This window comes from Ammospiza caudacuta, chromosome 3 (genome assembly GCF_027887145.1).
Source record: "Ammospiza caudacuta isolate bAmmCau1 chromosome 3, bAmmCau1.pri, whole genome shotgun sequence".
NCBI lineage: Eukaryota > Metazoa > Chordata > Aves > Passeriformes > Passerellidae > Ammospiza > Ammospiza caudacuta.
The window spans coordinates 103,479,059-103,503,276 of record NC_080595.1 but is presented as its reverse complement, the minus strand read 5'-3'; the positions used below and the strand labels follow the sequence as shown (position 1 = coordinate 103,503,276).

At 37.1% G+C, this 24,218-nt stretch overlaps 1 protein-coding gene across 1 annotated transcript in view; it reads right to left on the bottom strand.

Moving 5' to 3' along the window:
• Positions 1 to 24,218, bottom strand: part of KHDRBS2 (KH RNA binding domain containing, signal transduction associated 2) — a 314,809-nt gene that overhangs the window by 29,486 nt on the left and 261,105 nt on the right. The window lies entirely within an intron of this gene.

The following is a 24,218-nucleotide window of genomic DNA, read 5'->3' as shown; positions in this document are numbered from 1 at the left end:
TCAACGTTCAGCATCAGCAGGGCAGAGAACACTTGTTAATATTTGACACCTCTGTGGGTTCACGTTACAGACTTTAACAGTCTCCCTCAAGGCTCAGAGCAGGTCAATACAGTGCAAATGGTTCAAGTGGAATGGTTGGAAAACAAAGTAAAGAAAGTACAATGTACTTTTAATGAACAGAAAGTATTTTCTGGATAATATTCTTTTATTTGTGCCAATCTGTATGAAAATTATCTTCTACTTTATTGAAAGTTTAATGCAATGTACCCAGACACCCACCACACCTTTAGGTATTGAGAACAAAGACTCAAAATAGTTCCTTTCACATCCTGGAAGTGTATTAAAGTCACTGAGTAGTTTTCACTTCTTTAACCTTCAGATCCTCAGAACCCACAGCTTTTCTGAAACTATTTCTTGGTCAGGTGCTTTGAGAGATGAAGCACCCAGTTCCCACCTACAGCCAGCTGAGATCAGAAGTTGTGAGTCTGAGGGCGTCCAAATTCACAAATTCTCTTCTATGTGTGATGAAGACGGTGCTCCAAAAGCAGTTTTGTATAAATCTAGAGACCAGAACCCAGGATGCCCTCCCCAAATACAGTGTAAATTTTTACTCAGCACCAGAGTCAGCATTAATGCACTTTTTAGGTCTATTAGTGCTTCTATAAAAACCAACCTACCTACCTAGCTACCTAGCTACATAGCTACCTACCTACCTTTTCCTGTATAGAAGTCTTTTTTGTCCCATAATAACTGCCACCACCACTCAGAAGAAAAAGCCTCCTACAATGAACTGAGAAATATGCAATGGGCAACTATTAGAAATATTTAAAGTGATAGCCATTTCTAGGCTAGGTTTTTATGCCAGGCTACCTTTATCTCAGGTATTTATTAATAAAACAACTTTCCAAAACATGAAAAAACCTCTTTACTCTGTGTCAAGGGAAAGGACAGTGAGTCGTCCAGTGACGACAGTGAGTCGTGCAGTAAGATTCGCTCTGGCCCTACAACAATACATCTTAGATATGACATAAAAGAACAGAAATACACATTTGAAGCTGCAGTGACACTAAGAATGTTTATCACCAATTTCAAGGAGTTTTGGTACTGTTTAGAGTTAAAAAATAATAAAAAAGAGATGATAAGTAAAAATTTAAAAATAATTTTTCAATTAAAAAAATTAAATGTTTTGAAAATGAACTTTTCTAAGTATTTACCTCCCCACAAATGGGAAGACTGGAAAAACTCTTAGGAGAATCTCAGAACAGCATCTGAAATTAGCATTTGCAAGGCTCACTTCAAGAGGAAATATTCTCTACTCTACTACTGATAATGAAAATTACAGTCAGTGGAAAAAGGGATGTAGAAGCAAAAACAGACATAATTGAAAAGAGGGTTATATTCTACCACCTGAGAAAAAGTTAAGTACCAATTTGATTCAGCACTCAAGAGACTATTGAGAAGAATTTATTTTATTTATTTAGATTTACTCAAATCCTCTTCTATTTTCAGATGCTGAAAAAGATATTCAAAATACAAACAAAATTTTAAGTATCATAAGTTACAAGGGTATCATAATGTAACACAATCTGATGTCTTTAAACATGAATTTTCTTCTTAGTGTTAAGACCCTGTTTCAAACAGTAATAGCCTATACTCAAATGCACCAAGTTTAAATCACCTCTTCTCTGAATAGCCTTAAAAAATAGAATTTTCATGGTCTGAAAAATGGTAGGTTTCAACTCTGTGAAACCAAGAAGAAAAATAAATCTAATACTTCTAATGAAAACCGTCCTGCTCACAATATTTTATGTATGTCCTTGTAATACATGAGAAAATACATTGTAAGAGAGTTGAAACTTATTTGGTTTTTACAGAAAATAGCCCAACTCTTTCTAAAGCAGCAAATTGCAAAATGGCTAGACTTTAAAAAAGAAAAAAACAAAGCACAAACAGTAAGTCAAAATAAACTGAGTTATGCAACTCAGTATTTTACTTGGCAAACATGTGAACATGAAAAATACCTGCAGTCAGAGAACCAGAACAGCCCTTCTCATGAGCTGCATCTAGCAGTACACAAAACTTAGTCCTGTACCTCAGAGAAGGTGAAGGTACAAATATCCACCTCTAGTTGTAACTCCTACATAAAAGCAGTTAAGGGACCTTTGCACAGTTGTCTTAGGTTGGATGTTCTTAGGGGTATTCCATTCCTATCTGCTAGAGGTGTGGCAGTTATCTTCTGTTAATTAGGCAATTTTCTCTATCTCTTCCACAACCAATCCTCCCTCTGGGGAGACATCTGCTGTTAATAGGTGACATTGAGTATCACTGCATGATGGATAAAATTACAGCATCCCATTGTGAGAAGCTCTGCCCAGGAGGAGGAGCCAAGCATTCCTACCTGGATATAATCTGAGAGTTGGAAGACCACAAGCAGCCTTTCCCACTGGATTCCCAGAGAAAGACAGGCCTATCTACACCACCACTGGATCTTCAGAGGAAAACTACACCCTTTTACAGCATCCCCGCTTCAACAGACCCACATCTGCCACTGCAGGAGGACTGCAGCCACCATTTCAATTGGACTGCTACCAACACCCTGACCAACAGTAGCCAGTTGCACTGGTGACATTATATCACATAAATATAATTTAAATTAAAGAATTCTTTTCCCTGTGAACTGAAATTAATTGACTAAAAAGCAGCCTTCAACTGCCAAGGGAGGATGGGCTGCAATACACCCACTACTGGTTTTAATATCTTTACTATATCTAATATTCCTCTTTACAAAGTTTCCAGCAAAGTAAATGGTGAACCTCTCACACATCCTGATGCTCCCATAGCTGGAGAGAGAGAGAAATAGATGGAGCTGGCTCTGGCCATGGAGCAGTAAGATTTAGTGAATCAGAGATAAAGAAATAATTACAAGTATCTACTAAAAAGTGACAACTCTTCTGCCCAAGTTTGGTAACTTAGGGATGGTCTAAAGCATCTCACTGTGCTTTGACTTGCTAGACACAATGCCATATATGTTAAATAAATCTTATAATAATCTAAGAAAATTATATTTCCAGGCTTTGAATGGCTGGGAATTCCAAGAAACTTTACTTTTTATTTTTCAACCATTGAAAACTGGATAGTCCATCTCAGAGCTTTTAAATGCTCCAGTAAATGCTGTGGTACCAGGAAGGAGCAGAAATGCTTTCACAGGTGCTTAACAACACCTTAATCAGTATTTAATTTTAAACCAGATTTCACTATGATGCATTATTAATGCTGAAAGTAGACTATTTAAGTGGCTGCAACTTGGCCAAATGCAAGATACTGTGCTATAGCAAATGCATCCTCAAATTTTATAAGCTGCATATGTCTCCAAATTTACAGAATTCCCTAAAGAAAAGACTAGTAGGAGTCATGATGATTAACAGCTATACAATTTTACTGCAGCACTGAAGAAAAAAAAGCTCCTCAAAAATAGTCTTATATGTCAAAAAAAGGAAAGAAAAGGAAAGAAAGGAAAGAAAAGAAAAAAGAAAAAAGACATAGGTTAATTCTTTCTGCAATCCTACTGGTTTTAATCCACTCTTATCCTCTACTTAAATATATTTAACCATTAAGGATTCCATGAATTAGTAATACAAAACAGTTAACAAATCTTCAAGTGCTCAAAACTCAAGGCAAATAAAGATTTACCTATTTATTAATGCTGAATCTGGTCTAGATGAGTGCTGAGGCATTCCTAATTTGGAATCTTTATATCCTAATATTTGGAAGACACCCTATGCCTTTTTCACAAATTATAGCTCTTGCTTAATCAAATTCAAAATTTGAGTTCATCACATATTTTCTGGAATCTTACTTTATAGAAAAGTATTTTTAAAAATAATTTTGGACAATGAATTTTAAATTCCCTTCTGTATGTGATTTATGCATTTTGCATCATTTTTGAGTCCATACATAAACATTTTAACTCATCCATTCATTTTTCTTACCTTGTGAAAGACCATACAGGATTATTTAGAAGATATAACAATGATATCTCTTATTTAGTATTGGTTCAAGCCATCCAGCTAAACAGTATTTCACCACTACCATGATAACTTTTGATTATATTTTTAAAGCTGTAACCTGAATAATGCATTCCATATATATACATACACATACATTTGAATTAATGAAACTTTACTTTGCACTCAGTTTTTTTAAGTGCTGAGGCAATGAAATTTACTATGAACAAAATAATTAGCTTTTTAAAGTTATGAAAATCAGTCACTAAAGAAACTAAATGTTAAGCTGATGACAGTTGCAGAAGATATGAACTCATTGTTTTTTCTGCTTATGACAATGATTAAACTTATTATACAAGTGTTGCTTGTACTGAATGCAGCAATGTTTGCACTGCTGCTAATCACATTTGAATAAAAATGTTCCTGACAATTCTTCTTGATCCTGCATACTGTAAAGGAGCAAAATCCAAAGTACCTACCCACAGCATCTTCTTAAAAGCAATATTTAATTTTCTAACAGATATTGTCCAATTGGGAAAAACATTTTAGTAATGATTAAAGGTACTGCAGGCTTTTATTCTTGGATTTAAAAAATTTGTAAGAAGAGTGAACTCAATTAACACAATCTTGTAAGGAATTATTCATAAAGGCCAGGTATAATTAAAAGAAAACATGCAGAATGTAATGGGACTTCTCATTTGTGAATATAATAATGAGTAAAATAGTAAAGAGTAGTTAATACTTATTGAGATATTTAAAGGCAATCTTTAAATTGTTATTCCCTGAAGTTTGAGCATGCAATTAGAGAAACTGAGAATGGAAAAGAACAGATCATCTATTAGAAACTCTTGTCAAATGTGCATGCTCCTTTCAGCCCATTTTTTAGTGCTTTCTCTAATCAAATGCTAAATATTGCCAGGCGTAGGGATTCCACCATTTCTCTTGGGAGACTGTCTGACAGCCTAATAGATCTTTGTGTCAGACACCTTTACTAACTTTATCCCACATGACTAAATATATCCCACTGTACCAGTGAGATGCATTCTCACAACTCAGTATTCTCAGTGTTCTCCAATGTCTGTGTTATATTCTCTCATTTTCTTTTAAAAATTACTCAAATATGAAGATTCAAAGTCAATGCAACCCTGACATAGACAGAGATACATTGTTCAGCAGACAGCACAACAACCAGTGAGGACCCACACCGAAATCTTAATAAAAATCTCATAAATATCCTTGCCTTCACAAATAGGGTCCAGGAAATTGTTGTACTGGTTGTCTTTGACTGTAGTGGATCAAGAATGTTAAATACTACTACTAGTATCCTACAGTGAAAGCCTTCTAAAGGAAGTGTCTATCAGTGGTGATAGCCAAGCTGTCTGAATCAAATCTTTAAAAAGTCTGATGGAATTTCACTGCATTAAAATCCACCCAGAAAGTCTGTATAGATCTCAGAATGAGACTTCCACAGCTTACTCTGCAAGGCTTTGTTCTGCGCACCAGATCAAATTTGCATATATTTTTAAAGGTGACGGAAGTGATACAGATATAGATTACAGTTACAAAATCCCTATATAATAGAGAATAAAAATCCTGTTACTGTGTATGGCATATTCCAAGACTCCGGCCTAGCTCTCTTGCAAACGAGGATGTGTTGTGATCTCAGACTGCAGCAAGAAGAAAGACAAAGGAATTGTAATAGTTTTCCCCTATTAAATGCTACACTCCTTCTACCATGCTTGTAATGGCTGTGGTCCAGCTTAGCCTTTACCTGCCCATCATTCATGGTTGAAAACTCAGAAAACTGACTGGGTCTTTGATCCATTAACTGACTTAAGTGCATTAAAGGCACAGAAACAGGTAAAACAGACATACTGAAAACAAATGGTAACTCTATGCTGATTCTTTTAATGCTTGCCAAAGAATAAAAAGACAGAAGAAGCATAAAAAAAAGGTAAAAAAGGCCAATAGGTCTGTTCATTCCAAGACTATTCTTCTCAGGAGAGTTATTCTGACCTTTCCTGGTGCAAGCTGTCAACAAATTAAGGACTAAAAAGGATTAAAAATTTTGATGGACTGCAAAACAGAACAGTACTGATTTTCATTTATCATATACAAGTAGAAGTTCACATCTAATAATGCCTCTACTCTAAGCACTATTAGCACTGGGATGGAGACACCAAAAGCAGAGTTCACCAACCTTCTCAAGCATGCCTAGGGCTGAATTCCCAAAGTGTACAGATCATCCTGGTCCATGGTCATCTACTCATGGTGTCCAACAATGTAACTGCAAATGTAATTTCTGGTTCCTGTTTTAACAATTGCATTAGATAAAGAGTGACAGGCAGACTACTTGCTAAAAGAAAAAAATTATTTGAAGAGATTTTTCTCTCACCAGTAGATGCAGAGGCACAATATAACCTGCAGTGAAGACTTGACTGATATACCTGAAATCTTGTGTCGTTGCTGGTTTTTTTAATGAATAAATTTTACTATTATTTCTTAGATTTTTTACTAAGATCAGAACCCTTTTAGTTCCATATTCAGATTTGAAAATAATTTTTTGCAATTTTAGCTCTTTCAACTATTTGAATTTTAAAGCCTACATATCAAGTCAATTTGTATTACTCTTCTACTATTAAGTGACATAGGTTTTTTTATTGTTTATTTTTATTGTTATAATTTCAGCTTTTTATTTTATTTTTATATGATGATACTTTTATTGTATGAAATATAGATTGTGATATATCATAATCAGTTCCATTTCAGAAAGAGAATGTAGGGAAGTGGGATGAAAAGAATTTGCTAGTTGCAATTTCCTTTTAAACATTGTTCCAGCACTCTACACATTCATCTTTATCTTTTTTATGCTATGATAATACCTTGCCCTGGATAACACAAAAATGTACGTATGTCTCAGATCTTCTTTCTTTTAAAGAACAACAATATTAACAGGAATTTTAAAATTGAATTCTTTGAAATTTGTATCAGGTCTTAGCATGCTGAAAAGGCCACAATGTCAGTTTTAGAAGTATTGAAGGAAAGATTGTTCACAGCTAAACAACAAAGAGGGTATGTCAGTGCATGCTGTGGTAGAAAAGGAAAAGCATATGGATACATTTTTTACTATCAGTTCAGAGAAGATGCCAGCTAACTCTTAGACTCTGCTTGAATACTAAAAAAATCAGTAGATTATTCTCACCTACATAGTATCACTGAGGTTGGAAAAGATCTCCAAGATCACTGACTTCAACCTTTGACTAAACATCACAACGTCAATTAAACCACAGCACTAAATGCCACATCCAGTCATTCCTTGAGCACCATCTGAGATGGTGATTCCACTGCTCCATTGCAATGCTTGACAACCCTTTTGATGAATAATTTCTTCTTGATATCCAGGCTGAATCTCTCCTGGCACAGCTGAGGCCATTTCCTCTTGTCGCTGGCTGCCTGGGAGGGGAAACTGGCACACACCTGGCTCCAGCCTCCTTTCAGGCAGCTCTAGAGAACAGTCATGTCTCTCCTGAGCTTCCTTTTCTCCTGGCTAAACACCCCCTGCTCCCTCAGCTGCTTCTCATGGACTTGTGCTCCAGACCCTTCACCAGCTCCATTGCCCATCCCTGGACTCAGTCCAACCCCTCAATGCCTCTCTTGCAGTGAGGGGCCCAGACCTGGACCCAGCACTGGAGGTGGGACAATCATTTCCTTGGTCCTGCTGGCCACACTATTCCTGATACAAACCAGGATGCCATTGATCTTCCTGGCCACCTGGGCACATGCTGCCTGCTGGCTCACATCCAGCTGCTGCTGACCAGCACTCCCAGGTCCTTTCCACCAGGCAGCTTTCCAGCCACTCTGTCCCCCAGCCTATGGCTCTGAACAGGGTTGTTGTTACTGGAGAGTAGGATCACTATTCCACTATGTCAGTATTATCTCCTCATTGTCCTTGTTCTGTTGATGCACTGCGGAAATGAAAGACATTGATTTAGCTGTGACTGCAATAATCAATGACTCAGGAATCCATGTTAAAAGAAAATCTTCATGATTCACAGAGGCATTGTCAGTGCTTTATACAGCACTTCATAACAATTTTTAGTTGGGTTTTAAAACAGAAAACCCATGGGAAAAAGGGTTGCATTGGTATTTCCCCCTAGTCAAGACTAGGGTCTAGTCCAGTATTAAAATGTATATAGGATTACATAAAACCATCTGGACATTATTTAAAATTTCAAAATTAATTGTATTCAATTAACTCTTTTAATTTTTTTCAGTTCAATAACATGTCTTTTGTTTAAGTTCATAAAACTAAATTCTAAAAGCTAAGGATACTAAAACACAAAAGGAAATAAATAAAAAAAAATATACTTCCTGACTAGCAAATTGCATACTGAAGGAAATATGGTTTGTAAGGAAACTGACTATTTTTGTCACTGGCGGTTTTCTGTATTCAAATATTATCATAAGGAACATCCAAATCAAGCTCATGAAAATATTTGACACCTCTGAGTCCCATCATTGTGTATCCAAAGAACCCTATTTGAGGCTGAAGTAGATTAGCAAAACCACAGGTGAAAGTTCATTGACTTAAAATATCTACCAGATTCTCTGTTAATGTATCTAAGAAGCAAAAGATGCTGACCTATCTATGATGCTGATTTCTCAAATGTACCCCTCTAGAAAAAGAAAAAAATAAAACTCCTTCTGATTTCAGTGTTTCTTTACATACTAGTAGTCAGTCAAGACCTCATTGAGGTCTACTGAACACTGACTTGCCTATTTAGCATTAATATTAAAAAGGAACTAAGTCATTTGGTCTAGCAGTATTTATTTCCTTGGTAAAATGTTTGGAGGTGTGCCAGTAAACAGGTGTGACTGGTAAACTCCTGAGCATCACCTTGAACATCTGGGAAGCCCAGAACATGGGCTCAGGTTGATAAAATGGAAGAAGGACACTTGGAGCACTTAATTACAAGCATTGCTAAAAAAATAATAAATTATTAGTATGCAAATAAACATTAAGTGCTGCACCAATGGTGATTAAAAGCTGGCCTTCAGCTTTTAAATTGTAGTCATCTTGCCAACTGAAGAAAGCTGTATCTCAATTTCGACCTTGAGGGAGACTGATGAATATATTTGCAGTCAGCACAGGAGTGAAAATCAGATCAGCTTGAAAATCTGAAAAAGTCCCTTGTTGAAATTAAAGGCAACATTCTTCTTGTTGATTTTATCATCTATAGTGTCTAAGGATCAATGGGGTTCCTGTATTTCAAGATGTAGCTTGGAGAAGCTGAATGTAATTTAAATTTAAGTCCATTTGGATAAGGAACACAATTTTCTTCTTTGAAAGAGGTCTTTCTCATCAGTGCCTGCTGGAGGTCAAAAGCACAGTTCAGTGGAGCTTTCTAGTTTAAGACTAACTGCTTTTGGTGTCAGTGTGAAAGCTAGGTACCTCACATCTGATCATAGGGCAGACATTAAGAGCTCAGTTCAGCAGCTACACAGTAATCTCCCGTCATTTTAGAGATATGAACACATCCCAGTTTTTGCCTCCTAGTCCAGCAAGACAGGGGTTTCTCCCATGTCTCATATGACATCAAGGATTCTCTGTGGATGCCTTGAAGGCATCAAGACCCCTACAGTGTCTTCAAATGACATTATAACCTGTGTCCAGACAGCCCAACTAGACCTGAATCAAGAGACTTGCTTGGAGATGAAGGGTGTAGCTACACTAGTGTTTTGAGATGGGACTGCCTTAAGCACTGATCCTACAAAACTGAGGTGAACAGCCAATATGTCTGAAATCTCAAAGCATCTAAGACTTTGAGATAGATATTCCTAAAACTTTTCTTCTGGGAAGGCTTGTAGCTTCAATCTTGGCAGAACTGAATGGCTCAACAACAACACATCACTAACATTTACTCACTGCCCATTAAGTTCTCCATTTATCATCTAGCAAAGTTTTGAGCCAGTTGGCATGCCCTGAGATTACCTAATACACACATCCATGAGTGTGCCCAAAACCACAGCTGACATGCCTTGTTTCTTTCCAACAGAGCACAATACCACAATACTTGCATGGAGTACCAAAACTATCCTGTCTCTTCCATTGGCATTCTATAGGAGAGATACAGCTTCTCCTTATTCCTTAGTTTTCTACTGCAGAAGATTCAGGGCTGTAAATCATAATTATTCCCAACTGACTTTATAAATAGATACTTATACCTATTTCCTCATAACTGAGCCAAATTCAAGCATGTTATATGAAGTTTCCATAACATTGCAACTGGGGTGTTAAAATACAGTATTTTAATATGGAAGAAATTGGAAATAATCTTTAAAGGTTCTTGATTTCTGTTCTCAAAATATTTTTATATTTCATCTTGGTATTTAAATAAATAATATCTCTGTTAAGTTTTTGTGTATTTACAGATTATCTTCTAATTCTCTTTTGCAATGATAATTTCATAACAAGAAACAGTATTTCATATTTTGCTTCTACTTTAACTTTCCATGAGAAAGCAAATGCAAAAAACACTGTATATTTCTGTTTCCCAAATAATTCTCTTCTTTTATAAAAGCTAGCACTGATCACAGAAATGATAACTAGGAAAAAAAATATTTTTCTGCATGACTCATCTGTCTTCTGGATTGTTCAATACCTGTGGCAAAAACATCACTAATGTTTTGGTCTGTATATTTTTATAGGTTACAGTACATGAACAATAAGCTATGCACTGAGCTAAGCAGGGATAGCTCTTCCTTGAAACAGTGGGAAAACTCTCATGGACTTCAGCAGCATCAAAATTACAGGAAAAAATCTGGAAATTTCTTTTCATCTTTAGATCTTTTGGATCATTTTGGGAATGTAACTGTTAGTATTAATATGGAAAGTAAAAATCTTTTATACTCTAGTTGTCTAAGAAAAACCGTCTTATTTATAATATAAATAATTATACTGATTCTGTTTACTGTATTAAAGAATTCAACTTTCAGTTATATCAACTATGATATAACAAATTATCACTGTCCTTGTTATACAGATGCAGGAAACAGAATTTAGAAGCGCTAATGTAATTAACACGCTCATTATCAAAGTGCAAATCTGTGTCAGATAAATGAAAAAAAGTCAGAGTTATTTGGATCATATCATCACCTTCCTAAGTGGTATGAGTCATTCCTTGATGCTAAGTCAAATGCTGTTTTATAAACATTTAACAGATATCTTATCAAACAGCTTCCCCAACTCAAACACTTTAAGATCCATGATTTGAAGTCTAGAGCCAACAATAAGAGGTTTATTTCACCTTGGAACATGCAACTTACTGTTGCAAAAAGACTTGTTAAAATGAGCTCAAGGCTTTGTTCATTACAGCCTACCCTTGGAAAACTTTCTCATTATCTCATAACAACTGATGAAAGTTCAGACTTACTCTTGAAGTTCTGAAGAGTTTTAAGCTAATCTGACTTAGTATCCTCTTGCTTTGTGAAGACATTTCCTTATCTGATTTCACAAACACACAAAAGGCATAGTAGCCCCATCATTTTGTTGCTCACATATTTGTGATAATGGCAGAACAAAAAATTAATAAAGTTGCAAGATGATAAAAAAAAGTTTGTATACTTAGTGATGCCCATCAGTGTGTCTGAGATCTGACAGATCATCTCACAATAATTATTTGAGAAAAAAGTTTAACTTCTCTGTTGGTGAGAAAACTGTGGTTGAACCAAGAATGCCTGGTATTTAAGAACAGGTGTCTTTTTTCACTTTTATCTTTTTTTTTTTTTTAATTGTTTCATCTAAGGGGAATGATAGTGAAGAGATGTCTAACAATACTGTGATCACTGTTACTCTTTATCTGCATTTTATCTTTTAAATGAATCTCTCATCATATCATATTATTTTTCTTCCATTACTGGATGTATACAATCAGGCTGAAACAAGAACACTGACATCTGAATATTGCTCACCCCAAATATTTATGTATACAGACCCTTAAACACTACATTTCAGAGGGAAGTAATTAAATTTTATCAGGAAATTCAAACATCCCCTCCTCAGATACAGCCTGTGTAGAACAGTCAGCTTGTTCTAATACCAACACTTGCTTTTGTTAGTATTTTTAAAGTAAATATTATTTAATAATATTTTGTTTTTATTTAATAAAACTATTTATATTTTGGGTCTTGTTTCTTTCTTTGTATTTTTCTGTATGTTTTAGACTAATATCTTGTGTACTCCTATGTTTTTCTACCTATAAAACACTATTAAGAGGCCTTACAATGTCTGTCCAGCCATTCCTGGTGGATGCTGGCATAAAAGCAAACAAGCAATGGAAAGAAAATACAAGGAGTGTATGATGAAAAAGAACTTCTTCATAAATTACCAAAGATGATACTTTCATTTTGATTTATAGTATGTTCATAGTACATTTCCCAAATAAAAAAACCAAAAAAAAAAAACCAACAAAAACATTTCTGTCCAATTCTCCTTTCAAAATTTCCTTTCAAAAAAGCAAAACCTTTTCCCTGAAACTGAGATGCTTCTGGGAAGGCATATTATTGAAAGCTGGTCTTTCGGAAGCACTGCTACTAGACAGGTATACATAAAAGTTAGAAAAAGCTTCAAATAAATTTCTTTATTTACAAAATAAATTCACTACCTGCATTAATATCTGTTAGTCAACATCTTAAAGCACAACAAAAATATCCATGAATATGTATGTTTGAATTATCACAGATGTCCAATTCTGAGATATTTCTGTAACACCTTAAACTCACCTTTATCTTCTTTCTTTAACTGCACCTTATACATTTTATTCAGATATAATGCCCTCTTGTTTTCACAGATAGGAAGTCTGAGAGCTAATTAAGTCAAGTCATCTTGCATAAAAAAATGAGATCATTTTATATTAGGCTTCAGTGTATGCTTCTCCCTTGCTCTAAAATGGTGCTTCTGTAAGCCACAGGAAATTTCTAACCACAGAATTTTTTTTTCTAGTCAGGGTAGCTTGATTAGTTCCTTACTTGTACTGACAGTATATTTGTGCCTAACCTCTGTGCAGGGGTTGAGGAAATTACCTGTGAAGCAGTTGTAAAAAACTCAGATGCAATAGCAAAACTTATTCCTGGGGGGATAGTAGCCTCGCTATCTCCTCCTGACAGGCATGCTCATTACCCTGGCATGGAAGGAAGCAGCCTGGTTACTGATTCAGTCCCAGTTCTGCATTTTCCCCTAGAGTTGGCTACATGAAGTCAGACAGCTGACAATCTCAGCCAAGGAAAACTGCAGCACAGAAAACTGTAGCATTGCCTCAAGTCATTTGACTGGCTGGCTCACAGTATTTCTCTCTCCAAGGTACACCCCAAAAACTTCAGCTTCAGACAGGAGTGAAAAACAGATTGAATATAAATGCACAAATGTAACTTATGATCATAATTCATGAAACACACAGATACTGCAGTTTCTAAAGACAGCAAGTGAAAAAATCTATAAATAAACTTCTGTCAGGAGTGAGAAACATATTCTCTAATATAAAATGGGAATATTTCTGTGCGCATACGGGAATATTTCTGTGTGCATAATATAGCCTCATTCCATTTCAGTGATGTTTCCTTGTCCATCAAGACGCAGAAGTGACTGCCACTGCTACCAGATGATAAGCAGTCAAGAAAGGACTTAAGATGAAAAAGATTAATCTAGCAGAAAAGTTCTAACCATAAAAACTTTCAAACTGGGTATGTCTGCGCCTTGAATCCTGTGCTCAGTTGGTGGGCCCTCACATCAAGAAATACATTGAGGGGCTGGAGCATCTCCAGGGAAGAGCAAGGAAGCTGGAGAGGATTTCAGAGCACAAGTGTTACAAGGAATGACTGAGGGAGTTGGAAGTGTTTACTGTGGAGAAGAGGAGGCTCAGCAGGGATTTTATTGCTCTGCCTGAAAGGAGGCTGTGGCAAGGCAAGGGTTGGTGTCTTCTCCTAGGTAACACATAACTGGACTAGAGAAAATAGCCCCACTTTGTGTCAGAGGGAGTTTAGATTGGATATTAGGAGATGTTTCTCCATTGAAAGAATTGTCAACCACCGGAACAGGCTGCTGACAGAAGTGGTTGTGTCCCCATGTAGATGTCGGACATGACTTAGTGGGCTGGACTGAGCAGTGCTGGGTTAATGGCTGGCCTTGAAGGTCTTACAGGTAATTTCCAACGCAAAGAATTCTGATGTAATCTGTGATGAACTGGAAGAGAGTCCAAATTGTTTAGTTATGTGAGGAAGGGAGCATTTTTTGCATAGGAAAATTCAAGAGAATTACAGGCAGAGCTCTGTGTAGAAAGATGAAATTGCAGAGAATCTGGAAAGAAGTCAGGATGGCATCTACTAGTCAGTCACACAGAAAATTTTGTCTTTCACTCAAGAAAAAAAAAATTGCTTTAGAAAAGGTTTCAATTGTTTGATTAGAAAAGGTAAATCCTAAGAGCATGAAACTATTTTTCCTGAGTTATCTATTTCTGCTGTTTTTTCTTCCTTCAAATGGTCACAATTCATGCTAATATTTTCCTAAGCAAATGGTAAAGGTACATGGTGGTGCAGCAAACCGGTCCTTTTATCAGAATCTGTGGTTCTGGCTTCTCCCTATTGAAGGCTTCTCGCTCCTTTTGGCTTTCTTGAAGCACAGCACTACAGTAAGTGCTGACACTAGAATTACATCAAAAGCAAAGTGACAGGAAAACAGCCCATTAGTAGCTTTACTATTGATCATATGCCAGCTATTTTATCTATAACAAATGCTTTTTCTTTCAATTTTAAAATACAAACTAAAAAAATAAATCAATGTTTTCTCCAATTCTGTAAATGAGTCAAAACAGAAATAGATGAACACTGTAGAGAAATTAGCAATACAAGGACAGCAGAATCAAGTAAATTGTAAGAGCAGCATCTTTTTGACTGAGGGTTCTAAGATCTAAAGATTACAGAAAAGGAGTTAAACTAAGTTTACTGAATGCAAAAACAGATTACTCAATAAACATGCAAACAATGGCACTCATGAAGGTAATCCTTCCATTCTTGTCTTCACACCACCATTCAGATAGGCAAAACTGCATTTTTTCTATTCAATGGTGCTGACTATAACTCAGTCTTCCACCTCAATTTTACCTGTATATTCAAACAAATGATAACTAGGAAGATGAGAAGATATAAAAATCTGGATGAAAACCTTAATTATTCCAGTCATTCCTGTATCATTGGGTATACTCTAGACTAGTTTTATTAGGATTTTGCTTTGTACAAAATTTCTGAAGCACACTTTACTAATTAGCCTTGTTAGAGTATGAAATGTGTATTTAAGGGGGCTAAAATTAGGTTCTTATGAGTGTAGGGAATGTTAAAAGCTTCTGCTAAATCAAACTGGACTGGAGTTCTACTAAAATGGTGGTGAGTGTGTTTTTCAGATTAAGCAAATTCTTTGACTGCAACATATCTAGTATACGGAATGATTCCTAAATTGGTGGCATGCATCACAGTACAGGCATATAACCAGCACAAGAGGACTCTGATACAAAGGAAACTAACTGCTTTCGTGCCATTTTTTGGTAGCTTCTTTTTCCCCTTCCAAAATGTAGGCAAGTATGTCTTGCAGAAATATTGCTGAAGGGAACAGAAAATGGAAATTTAGATTTTTCATAAAAATATAGTTAGGAAATTACTGAGTTTTAACTTCAGGATAAAAGCTTAGCTATAAGACAACAGCTGATCTATAATGTATAAACAAAACAGCTCACAAAATGCAAAACTATATAGTGAGGGAAAATTCTCTTAGATCTACATGACTGAACTTAGTTCAGACATGCTGCTTTCCCTTGGCATGCAGAATTCACACTGAGATCAACAGGAGCCAGCAGGAGCACCACAGCTGAGTCAAGATTTCTTGCCACTCAGTTTAGGTTCTCCCAGCATTAATATATTATGCAAATTAGATGTAAAAAAGAGTGTCTCTGTGGGGTATTTGTACATGTATGTGAATCTGGGGAAAAAAATCTGTGGAATGAAAACTTCTAACTTCAGGAATGTAGGCACATATACAGCCTACTAAAGACTTTTAATTAATTACAGATTTTGATTCATTTAAGAATCAAAAATTTTATATAACAGCTTAAATTAAAAAATGTGTTTGAATATGAATCTCTGCTGTACATTTATGGAACAGAAAGTTATTTAGGGGTTGAGGGCTTGGAAAAATGATAAGCTTCTATGAGTAACATGGAATGTGAATTGAAAGACAGCTGTTCCATAGCAGTTACATATGGGCATATGCTCACTTTAAATTTAACAATTGTTTTTAGCTATCAAAAAATTACAAAAACCTGCACATTGGAAGGCTGGATCTTGAGATTGTCTAGTCCAACAGGCAGTTTTGAATAACCAGTCTGGTTTTGAATATTGCCCAGTATGACGATCCCACAGCCTCTCTAAGCAAGCTATTACACTGCTTGACCATCTCCATAGCAAAAGAAGTGTATTTTATTTAAGTGGAATTGCCTCTGTGTCAGGGTGCACTTAGAGCCTTTAGTGGCCCTGACCTGCTCACCTGTAAGCTTCATCCACACCCCTGCCCATGGGCCCAGGAGCCCTGTTTCAGCTTGGCCTTCCTTCCCTGCCTCAGTGACACCACTGGAGAGCCAGTCGCCAGCGGAGTGACAGCTGTGCTCGTTCAGGACCACTGACCCTCCTGGCCTGGATTCCAACTGGTCAGCTGGCTTCCCAGCCTGACCTCAGCTCTGCACTGCCACCATGGACTGGCCTGACAGTCACTGAGCTGTGTCTGACACTGTTCATCCCCTCCAGATCTCATCCTGTTCTGTGGATTGACTCCATCGCTTGCCCTCAGACCCATCTCTGCTACAATGTGACAGGATGATCTGGAGTCTTGCCTGAACCTGGCACCACTCTGAGTCCACCCTGCAGGGACACAGTGGGAATGGGCTCTGGGTGGCAGGGCCCCTTCCTTCCTGGTCATGATATTGGCCTCCATTACTGGCCTCAAGACAGCCCTTGCTGTTTTTGACACCGCTATTTCCACTGACAGCTTGCACCATGTGCCTATGGCAAAAATTTATGCCTTTTACTTCTCTTTCTTAGGTATTTATAAACACTGATAAGATCTCTCTAGTCTTGTCTCCAGGGAGAACAGTTCCCATCCACTCAGCCTCTCTTCATATGTATGTCAATGCTTCAGCACCTTAATCACCTTCATAGCCCTTTGCTGGACTCACTCCAGCACGTTCATTTCTCTTGCACTGGGGAGTCCAGAACTGGCCTGAGTATTCCAGGTGTGTCTCAGCAGCGCTGAGCAGGGGATCACCTTCCCTGACCCCTTGGCAATGCTCTGTCTAATGCAGCCCAAGACACCATTGGCATTCTTTGCTGTGAGGGTTCATTGTTTGTTCATGGCCCACTTGGTGCTCACCAAGATCCCCAGGTCCTTTCCCCTGAAAAAGTTTTGACACTTGGCCCCAGCTTGTCCTAGTCTCACATGAAATGGGAGCCTAACTTGAAATTTCATCGCTATCCTCTTGGGCAGCAAATTCTGATTTCAGCTAAGCCACTGCTGATTTCTCCATCAATGATTTGTGTTGTTGGGTCACATGAGAGTGGAAAACCTCGTGCAGGTTTACAGAATTGAAGTACAGGCACTGTGAACTGGAGGTAGGAAAATACTGCTGGAAGGGGAGGGAAGTCAGGTTTAAAAGTGGGACTTGACACTCCATTTGTTAAAATGTTGCCTTTGTGCTCAATTAACTGATTAGTCATCTGCATAAAAATAAATTAATGAATGCCCAGGTAAGTTGGAAGGTCATCAGAAGATACAGCTGTAAGTCGCATATAACACACACACATATTGTTTGTTTAGATATCTATGCCCTCAGATTTAATATATTTACTGTATTTACTATACAGCACATTCAAATATTCAGTCCAGTTTGTGTCAAACAGAAGATTGCTTCATGTACTAAAGCATTCTTTCTTGGTAAAACTGTTGAATTAGCTTTCTTGAGTAGGGATGCAAAGAACAAATTAAATTTCAATTCAGTATCCACTCTCACATAATATCTTATCTATTGAGGGAGTGCTCAGCTCAGTGGGTAGCCCATTCAAAGACTTTGGCCTCAAGCAACTAATTTTCCCCTTACTTTTTGCTTGAAAATAGAAATAATTATTTAATTGCTGATATTCAACCATCAATTAATTTTAGCTTATATATATTTGCTTTTCTTAAACATTTAATGATTTTCACATGATATGCACACAGCTAGCAAGCTTCTCTAAGCACATATAAGGTTAAAAAGGAAAAAGAAAAAAACCCCAAAATGCAAACCAGAAGTATACTAAAGAGAAGAAAAAGCCGTAAGTAGGAAGCTTTTGTTAAAATATGCAATTCACAACTTAGAAAATTCCCAGCTGTCTTAAATTCAATCTCACTAGTATTTTAGGTCTGAGTTGTGCCTAGACTCAATTTAATTACAATAAAATTCCACTTCAGCAGTCTGTTTCAGAAACACTGTTGACCAAAGAAAAAGCGTAATCTTTCTTTTGTGACATGAACCATTTACTAATAAATATAAGGATATATAACAGGTAGCAAAGGAGTCATTACAAATATGTGACCATGAAGATATGAGCTCGTTAAATGCAAGAGGGAGCAAAATACTGAAATAAAATACAGTCTGGTCACTTCCTCAGTCTCTGATTGTGTCCTTTTGTCATCCAGCACACTAGATCAATAACTAGGAGCTTTTATTTGATTTACGATATATAATTATTGGGCAGTGGGTATTTTCAAAATGTGGGCTTTGTTTTGCTTTTTTGAAGTTAATTTCATAGGCTGCAATCTACATACAAATTAGAAATTTATTCATCTACCACAGTGTTACCTATGTACAGCTTGTTTTCTTACGAAACGGAGTTATCACTATATATTGCTAATCCTTACTTGGAACACGAGAGCTTAATAATAGCATTAATTTTCTGTTTAATAGATACTACAAAAACCCTAAAAGAAAGGTACTGAGTATTAACATATGGAAGAAGGAATTGGTGGCTTCTTTGAAGTAATTTTGCATCTAAAAAAACTTGTATTTAAGACACGGTTGGAAGATGATAATCAGCATCGCTCCTGCAGAATTCTTATAACTGCCAGGTATTAAATGCTCAAGACCCTAGCCCGACTTTGAGAAGTAAAAATGCAAACAACAATGCAAACTAACATATGTTCTATCATTGACCTGACTGAAATATCTTTTCCTTTCTTTTAAGCACAGTAGATACACTTAGAAGAAAAGAGACAGCAATTTCTCATTTATACAGTTCACTCATAAGGAGTGAAGGAATTTCATGAATTGTAGTTAGTACTGGTGCCACTGATTTGGGCAAATTGGATGCACAGGGTAATTTCCTCATTAACTGACTCAGCCAAATCTAAGGCTCATGAGAGAATATTGATCTAAATACCTCTTGGAAGTGCAAATGAATTTTTGGTGAAGCTACTGACATTAAGATACTGTTATAGTTAGGAATTTGTCAGACTACATCACTACTTTGTTGCATCAAGGCACATAGGAATGCTACAATATTCAAAATAACCTGGAGCCTTAATTTTTCAAATATTTGGTTGAAATAATTCATATTCCTGTGTATGATTAGCATATGCAAGGAATGTATGACAATGACATATTCATTTATTCAGCCAGCTCTAAAGGAAAAATACAGTTTACTGTATTTTCCACACAGTCACAATTGCAAGGACTTTAGGACTATGGTAAGTAAAGACAGAGAAAAAAATCGGGACACTGTTCCACTACAGATCACTGGCCTGACAGATTTTGCCAACACAGTAATGAACATTTAAAATAAAGGGAAAAAAATTAAATGCTATTATCAAGATTGAGGAAGGCTGCTTGAAAATACACAGCCTTATGCTTCAAAATTGAGAAGACATGGATGAGATTAGGGCTGTAGTATTTGTGACAATCATAGCTCTTTGTGTATCTTTGCAGCTTTTCTGTAGATCTTAGGAATGAAAACCCATTTGCAGTCAATGCCAAACTGAGCAGTACACCTGTGTGGATCAGGTATAGCTAATCCTACACAGACATGGCTATTGTCAGGACCACAAATATGAGTTTGTGGAACAGACTGTCTCCAAAGACTGCCACTCAGTAGCAAATAAAGGCAGAAATTGATGGAAAAAAAAAAGGTTTGTTACAAACAGCAATGCTGACCTTTTTTGAGACTTCCCAGAAGAGGCAGAACCAAAGTCCTTAGGGTACTGGAGTACCCTATCAAAACCCTTCAAGAGTCATTACAGAATGCTGTGGGCAAAAGCTTAACCATAATAACAAAAAAATGTTTGGAAAAGGAGGAGGAAACAGTCATGCCATTTTTTCTTGCACAGTGATTTTTCCTTTATTTGGATTGTAGATTCTTCCTCAAATATTTTTATGCCATCACTGCTTTTTACCTGCTTAATAATTTTCACATATACACAATGACAGCCACGATAAAATGCTCTTTTACACACAACATATATTTCAGAATATATGGAATATATGTTATGTGTAAAAGAACATTGTATATATATATATTATGTATGTATGCGTATATATATATAACATTATATATATATGTATACATACATATAGTATATATATATAGCATTATATATATACACACATATATATAAATGTATATATATATATATATATATATATATTCACATTTCTTTCTTTATTTCTTATAAGCCTATATGACTTATGAATAAAAAGATTTAGTGACACACTTCAGCAGTCTATTCATTTTTTTAGTACATAAGGCCAGTCCATTGGCATGACTAATTTTTTGAATAATGACCAGGACAATCTTCTATGTCTGCCATGCATCTCCAGCCCCTTAGGAGGCTATGACCCATCTCTCTAGGATCTTCTGTGTGGATTACAACCTAACAGAATAATATCATGGATTTGGGGAGGTCTGTCATATGCCTCCAGATATCTCATTTTAAAGATACCATGAGTAATTTTTCTGTTGGATTGGATGGTTTAATATTTTAAACCATCCAATCCACCAGATTTTCTTTTCTTTGAGTTTCAAAACTACTTTATGCCATATTTTTAAGTTATGACCACTTAAAAGAAAAAAGAAGCACAGTTAGTTTTCATAGGCAAGGAAGGCATCTGAACTTTCAGAGGAAGTTGTAAGCTACCACTCACCCAGATGCCAATTTAGTTCCCTGATCTTGAATTCTCTTTCCACGTCAGATTTCCTGAGATAGGAAGAGCAACAGCCTCAGATCTCTCTCTAGCAGAGTCAGGAGATGACTCAGATACTGCACAGTACTTGTGTAGCAGCAAAACAGATTTTCTCATTGCTTTGAAAGCTGAGTTCTCTGTTTCGGAGCGTAAGTTCAGTAGATAGTGCCAAGGATGCACAAACTACACCCACTCTGAACTGTAGAAGAAGAACTGTCTTCTAATGAGGCAAAGGTAACTAGTTTATAGAACAGTTTTCACTGTGTTTTTCTAAGAGTTGGGTTTTTTTAAAATCTCATATATGACTGTATTAACATGAATTTTCTCAAATACTCCACATCCTATGTAATTCTTCTGATTATTTCTGTCAACTTATCAACCTCCAGTGTGTGATACAGGCATCTGAATATCCTCTTAGGGAACAGGGCTGGGGTTTGAATTTCCCAGCATGTCCTTTGATTCCATCCAACCTTTTTTCTTTTTCCATTTATCTTAGATGTGCAAAAAGATGTGCTGCAGCTAAATGAAGCACATACGATCATACCTCTCTGGATACTCTTTGCCAGAAGGGTAGGTAACAATAATGAAAGCAGAAGCTTCTAGAAGCAAACCTCACAAGGGAATCTTTCTATTGATTTCATCAGCCAATGAACTGTCATGCATTTATAATGCAGGATTTTTGTGCATATTTCTATTAAAATTTACACCCAGTCCTTGTAAAATTGTAATTTTACTTTCATTTTCCCGTCCAGAGCTTTTATGAGCATTTCCTAGTAGAAATACTTCTGTGATGTTTCATATCACTTGAGTAATTTTGCAAGGAACATTTATTATATTTTAGCTATAGCAACTAGGCATTTATGCAACTTGCATATGACTCAGAGCTTGGAAATACAGTTTTGTCCTTGTTACATCCTAAGAAAAATCTATGAACGTTTAGCATTGCTTTCTCTAAATGTATGTTCTTGTATATTTTACATACAGTATGAGTGAAATATTTAGACTAATACAAAAAAATAGTGTAGTAACAGAAAATGCTGGCAGAACTCAGTTTTATAAAATGGAATAGTTATCCATTAAGACATTGCTAATATTTTAAAAATTTCAGATAATTTAGAATGGATTCTTCAATCTGCTTTACTGAAGAGTGGAGCTGGAATTTGTAAACTGGAAAATGAAAAATCCAGGTCAGATTCAGCACCAAATTATGTGGCAAGGCTTCAAAAAGGTCTTGTGTATTTGTGAAGGTAAGAAGAAAAAACCCACAAATATCTGATGAATGTTTTGCAATCCTTATGGGTAGGCAGCAGTAAAAGAGGTGTGATAAATCAATAGAACAAATTGTCAGCCTGGTAAAAATGGCTTGCACTGTGCTGCTTCTCATTAGATGCAGCAGGAATTGCAGAAAAGCTCTAACAGCATTCAGCACTGTTAATGAGATGTACTACCACAATTAGTCTGCTCACAGAGTATACAGTCTGCAACTGGGTTACCCTAAAATATTTTCACATGTAAGAGAATTTAGCAAAGACAAATTTCTGATAGCTACCAAACCTGAAAACTTTCCTAAAATATTTGTTGTAGGTTAATATAAACATCACCTTTGAAATCTGGCTTGGCTTGGGATAAACCTGTTCTGTAGTAAGATCCAAAGCCAGAGTTTTATTGATATTTAAGCCAATGCATTTGATAAGGCCCTTGATTATCTCCCTGAGACTTAATGTCAAGTTCAAGTGCTTGTTGGACAAAGTGCTAGTTTCTAAACATTTTTCTGAAAAAAAAGAATGGAGTTTATTTGGCACATTACTGTTTAGACAGCTCTGCAGCTCACAGTAGTTCCCAGTTTGAAGTCAATAATCTATAACCCGGGTATGCATTATATGGGACAGAAAGAGGGTAAAAGTGTGATATTTCAGTTTTCTTTTTATATGGAATATGTTTAAGGAAATTTCAGGAAAATTAATTTCATTAAATTCATAGTGCTTATCTTAGTATACCAGCAGTTTTAACACATTTTGATTAAAAAATACTTTCCTATTTGTTTCAACTGCTGTTTAGGACCATTTGGACTCTGATCTGTAGATGTGTGAGGCTAAAGCCTGATGCAGCTTTTTCTGGTCTTTCTCCATGGAAACATTCAGGTGTCTCTGCCTAAATCTGAGGATTTCCAGCAGATTTATGTATTTCTTTCAAATGCAGAAATCAATGATTTTTAGCATTTACATTGACTTTTTTTCCATTCTGTGTTTTATTTTTTGATAGTCATTGCAGTACCATACCATGCTATACGACATTCTTATTCTGTTTTCCTACTTTTGCTGGAAACATCTGGGCCTGAGGGCTCCTCCAGTCCTGACTCTCCCTGTTCAGCCCCCAGGGGCCACTGGCCCCTGCCCCAGCAATGCTGCAGCAGAGCTGGACCCCAAGTGCCCACAGAGCTCCCTGGGCCCTGCTGAGCTGGGCTCACCTGTGGGACCATGTCCCTGCCCTGGGAGATGCCCTGGCAGTGCCCCAGTGCCCTGGCAGTGCCCCAGTGTGCCCTGGCAGTGCCCCAGTGCCCTGGCAAAGCCCCAGTGTGCCCTGGCAGTGCCCCAGGGTGCCCTGGCACTGTCCCAGTGTGCCCTGGCAGGGCCCCAGCGTGCCCTGGCAGTGCTTTAGGGTGCCCTGGCAGTGCCCCAGTGTGCCCTGGCACTGTTCCAGTGTGCCCTGGCAGGGCCCCAGCGTGCCCTGGCAGTGCCCCAGTGTGCCCTGGCAGGGCCCCAGCGTGCCCTGGCAGAGCCCCAGTGTGCCCTGGCAGTGCTTTAGGGTGCCCTGACAGTGCCCCAGTGTGCCCTGGCAGTGCCCCAGCGTGCCCTGGCAGGGCCCCAGTGTGCCCTGGCAGTGCCCCAGTGTGCCCTGGCAGGGCCCCAGC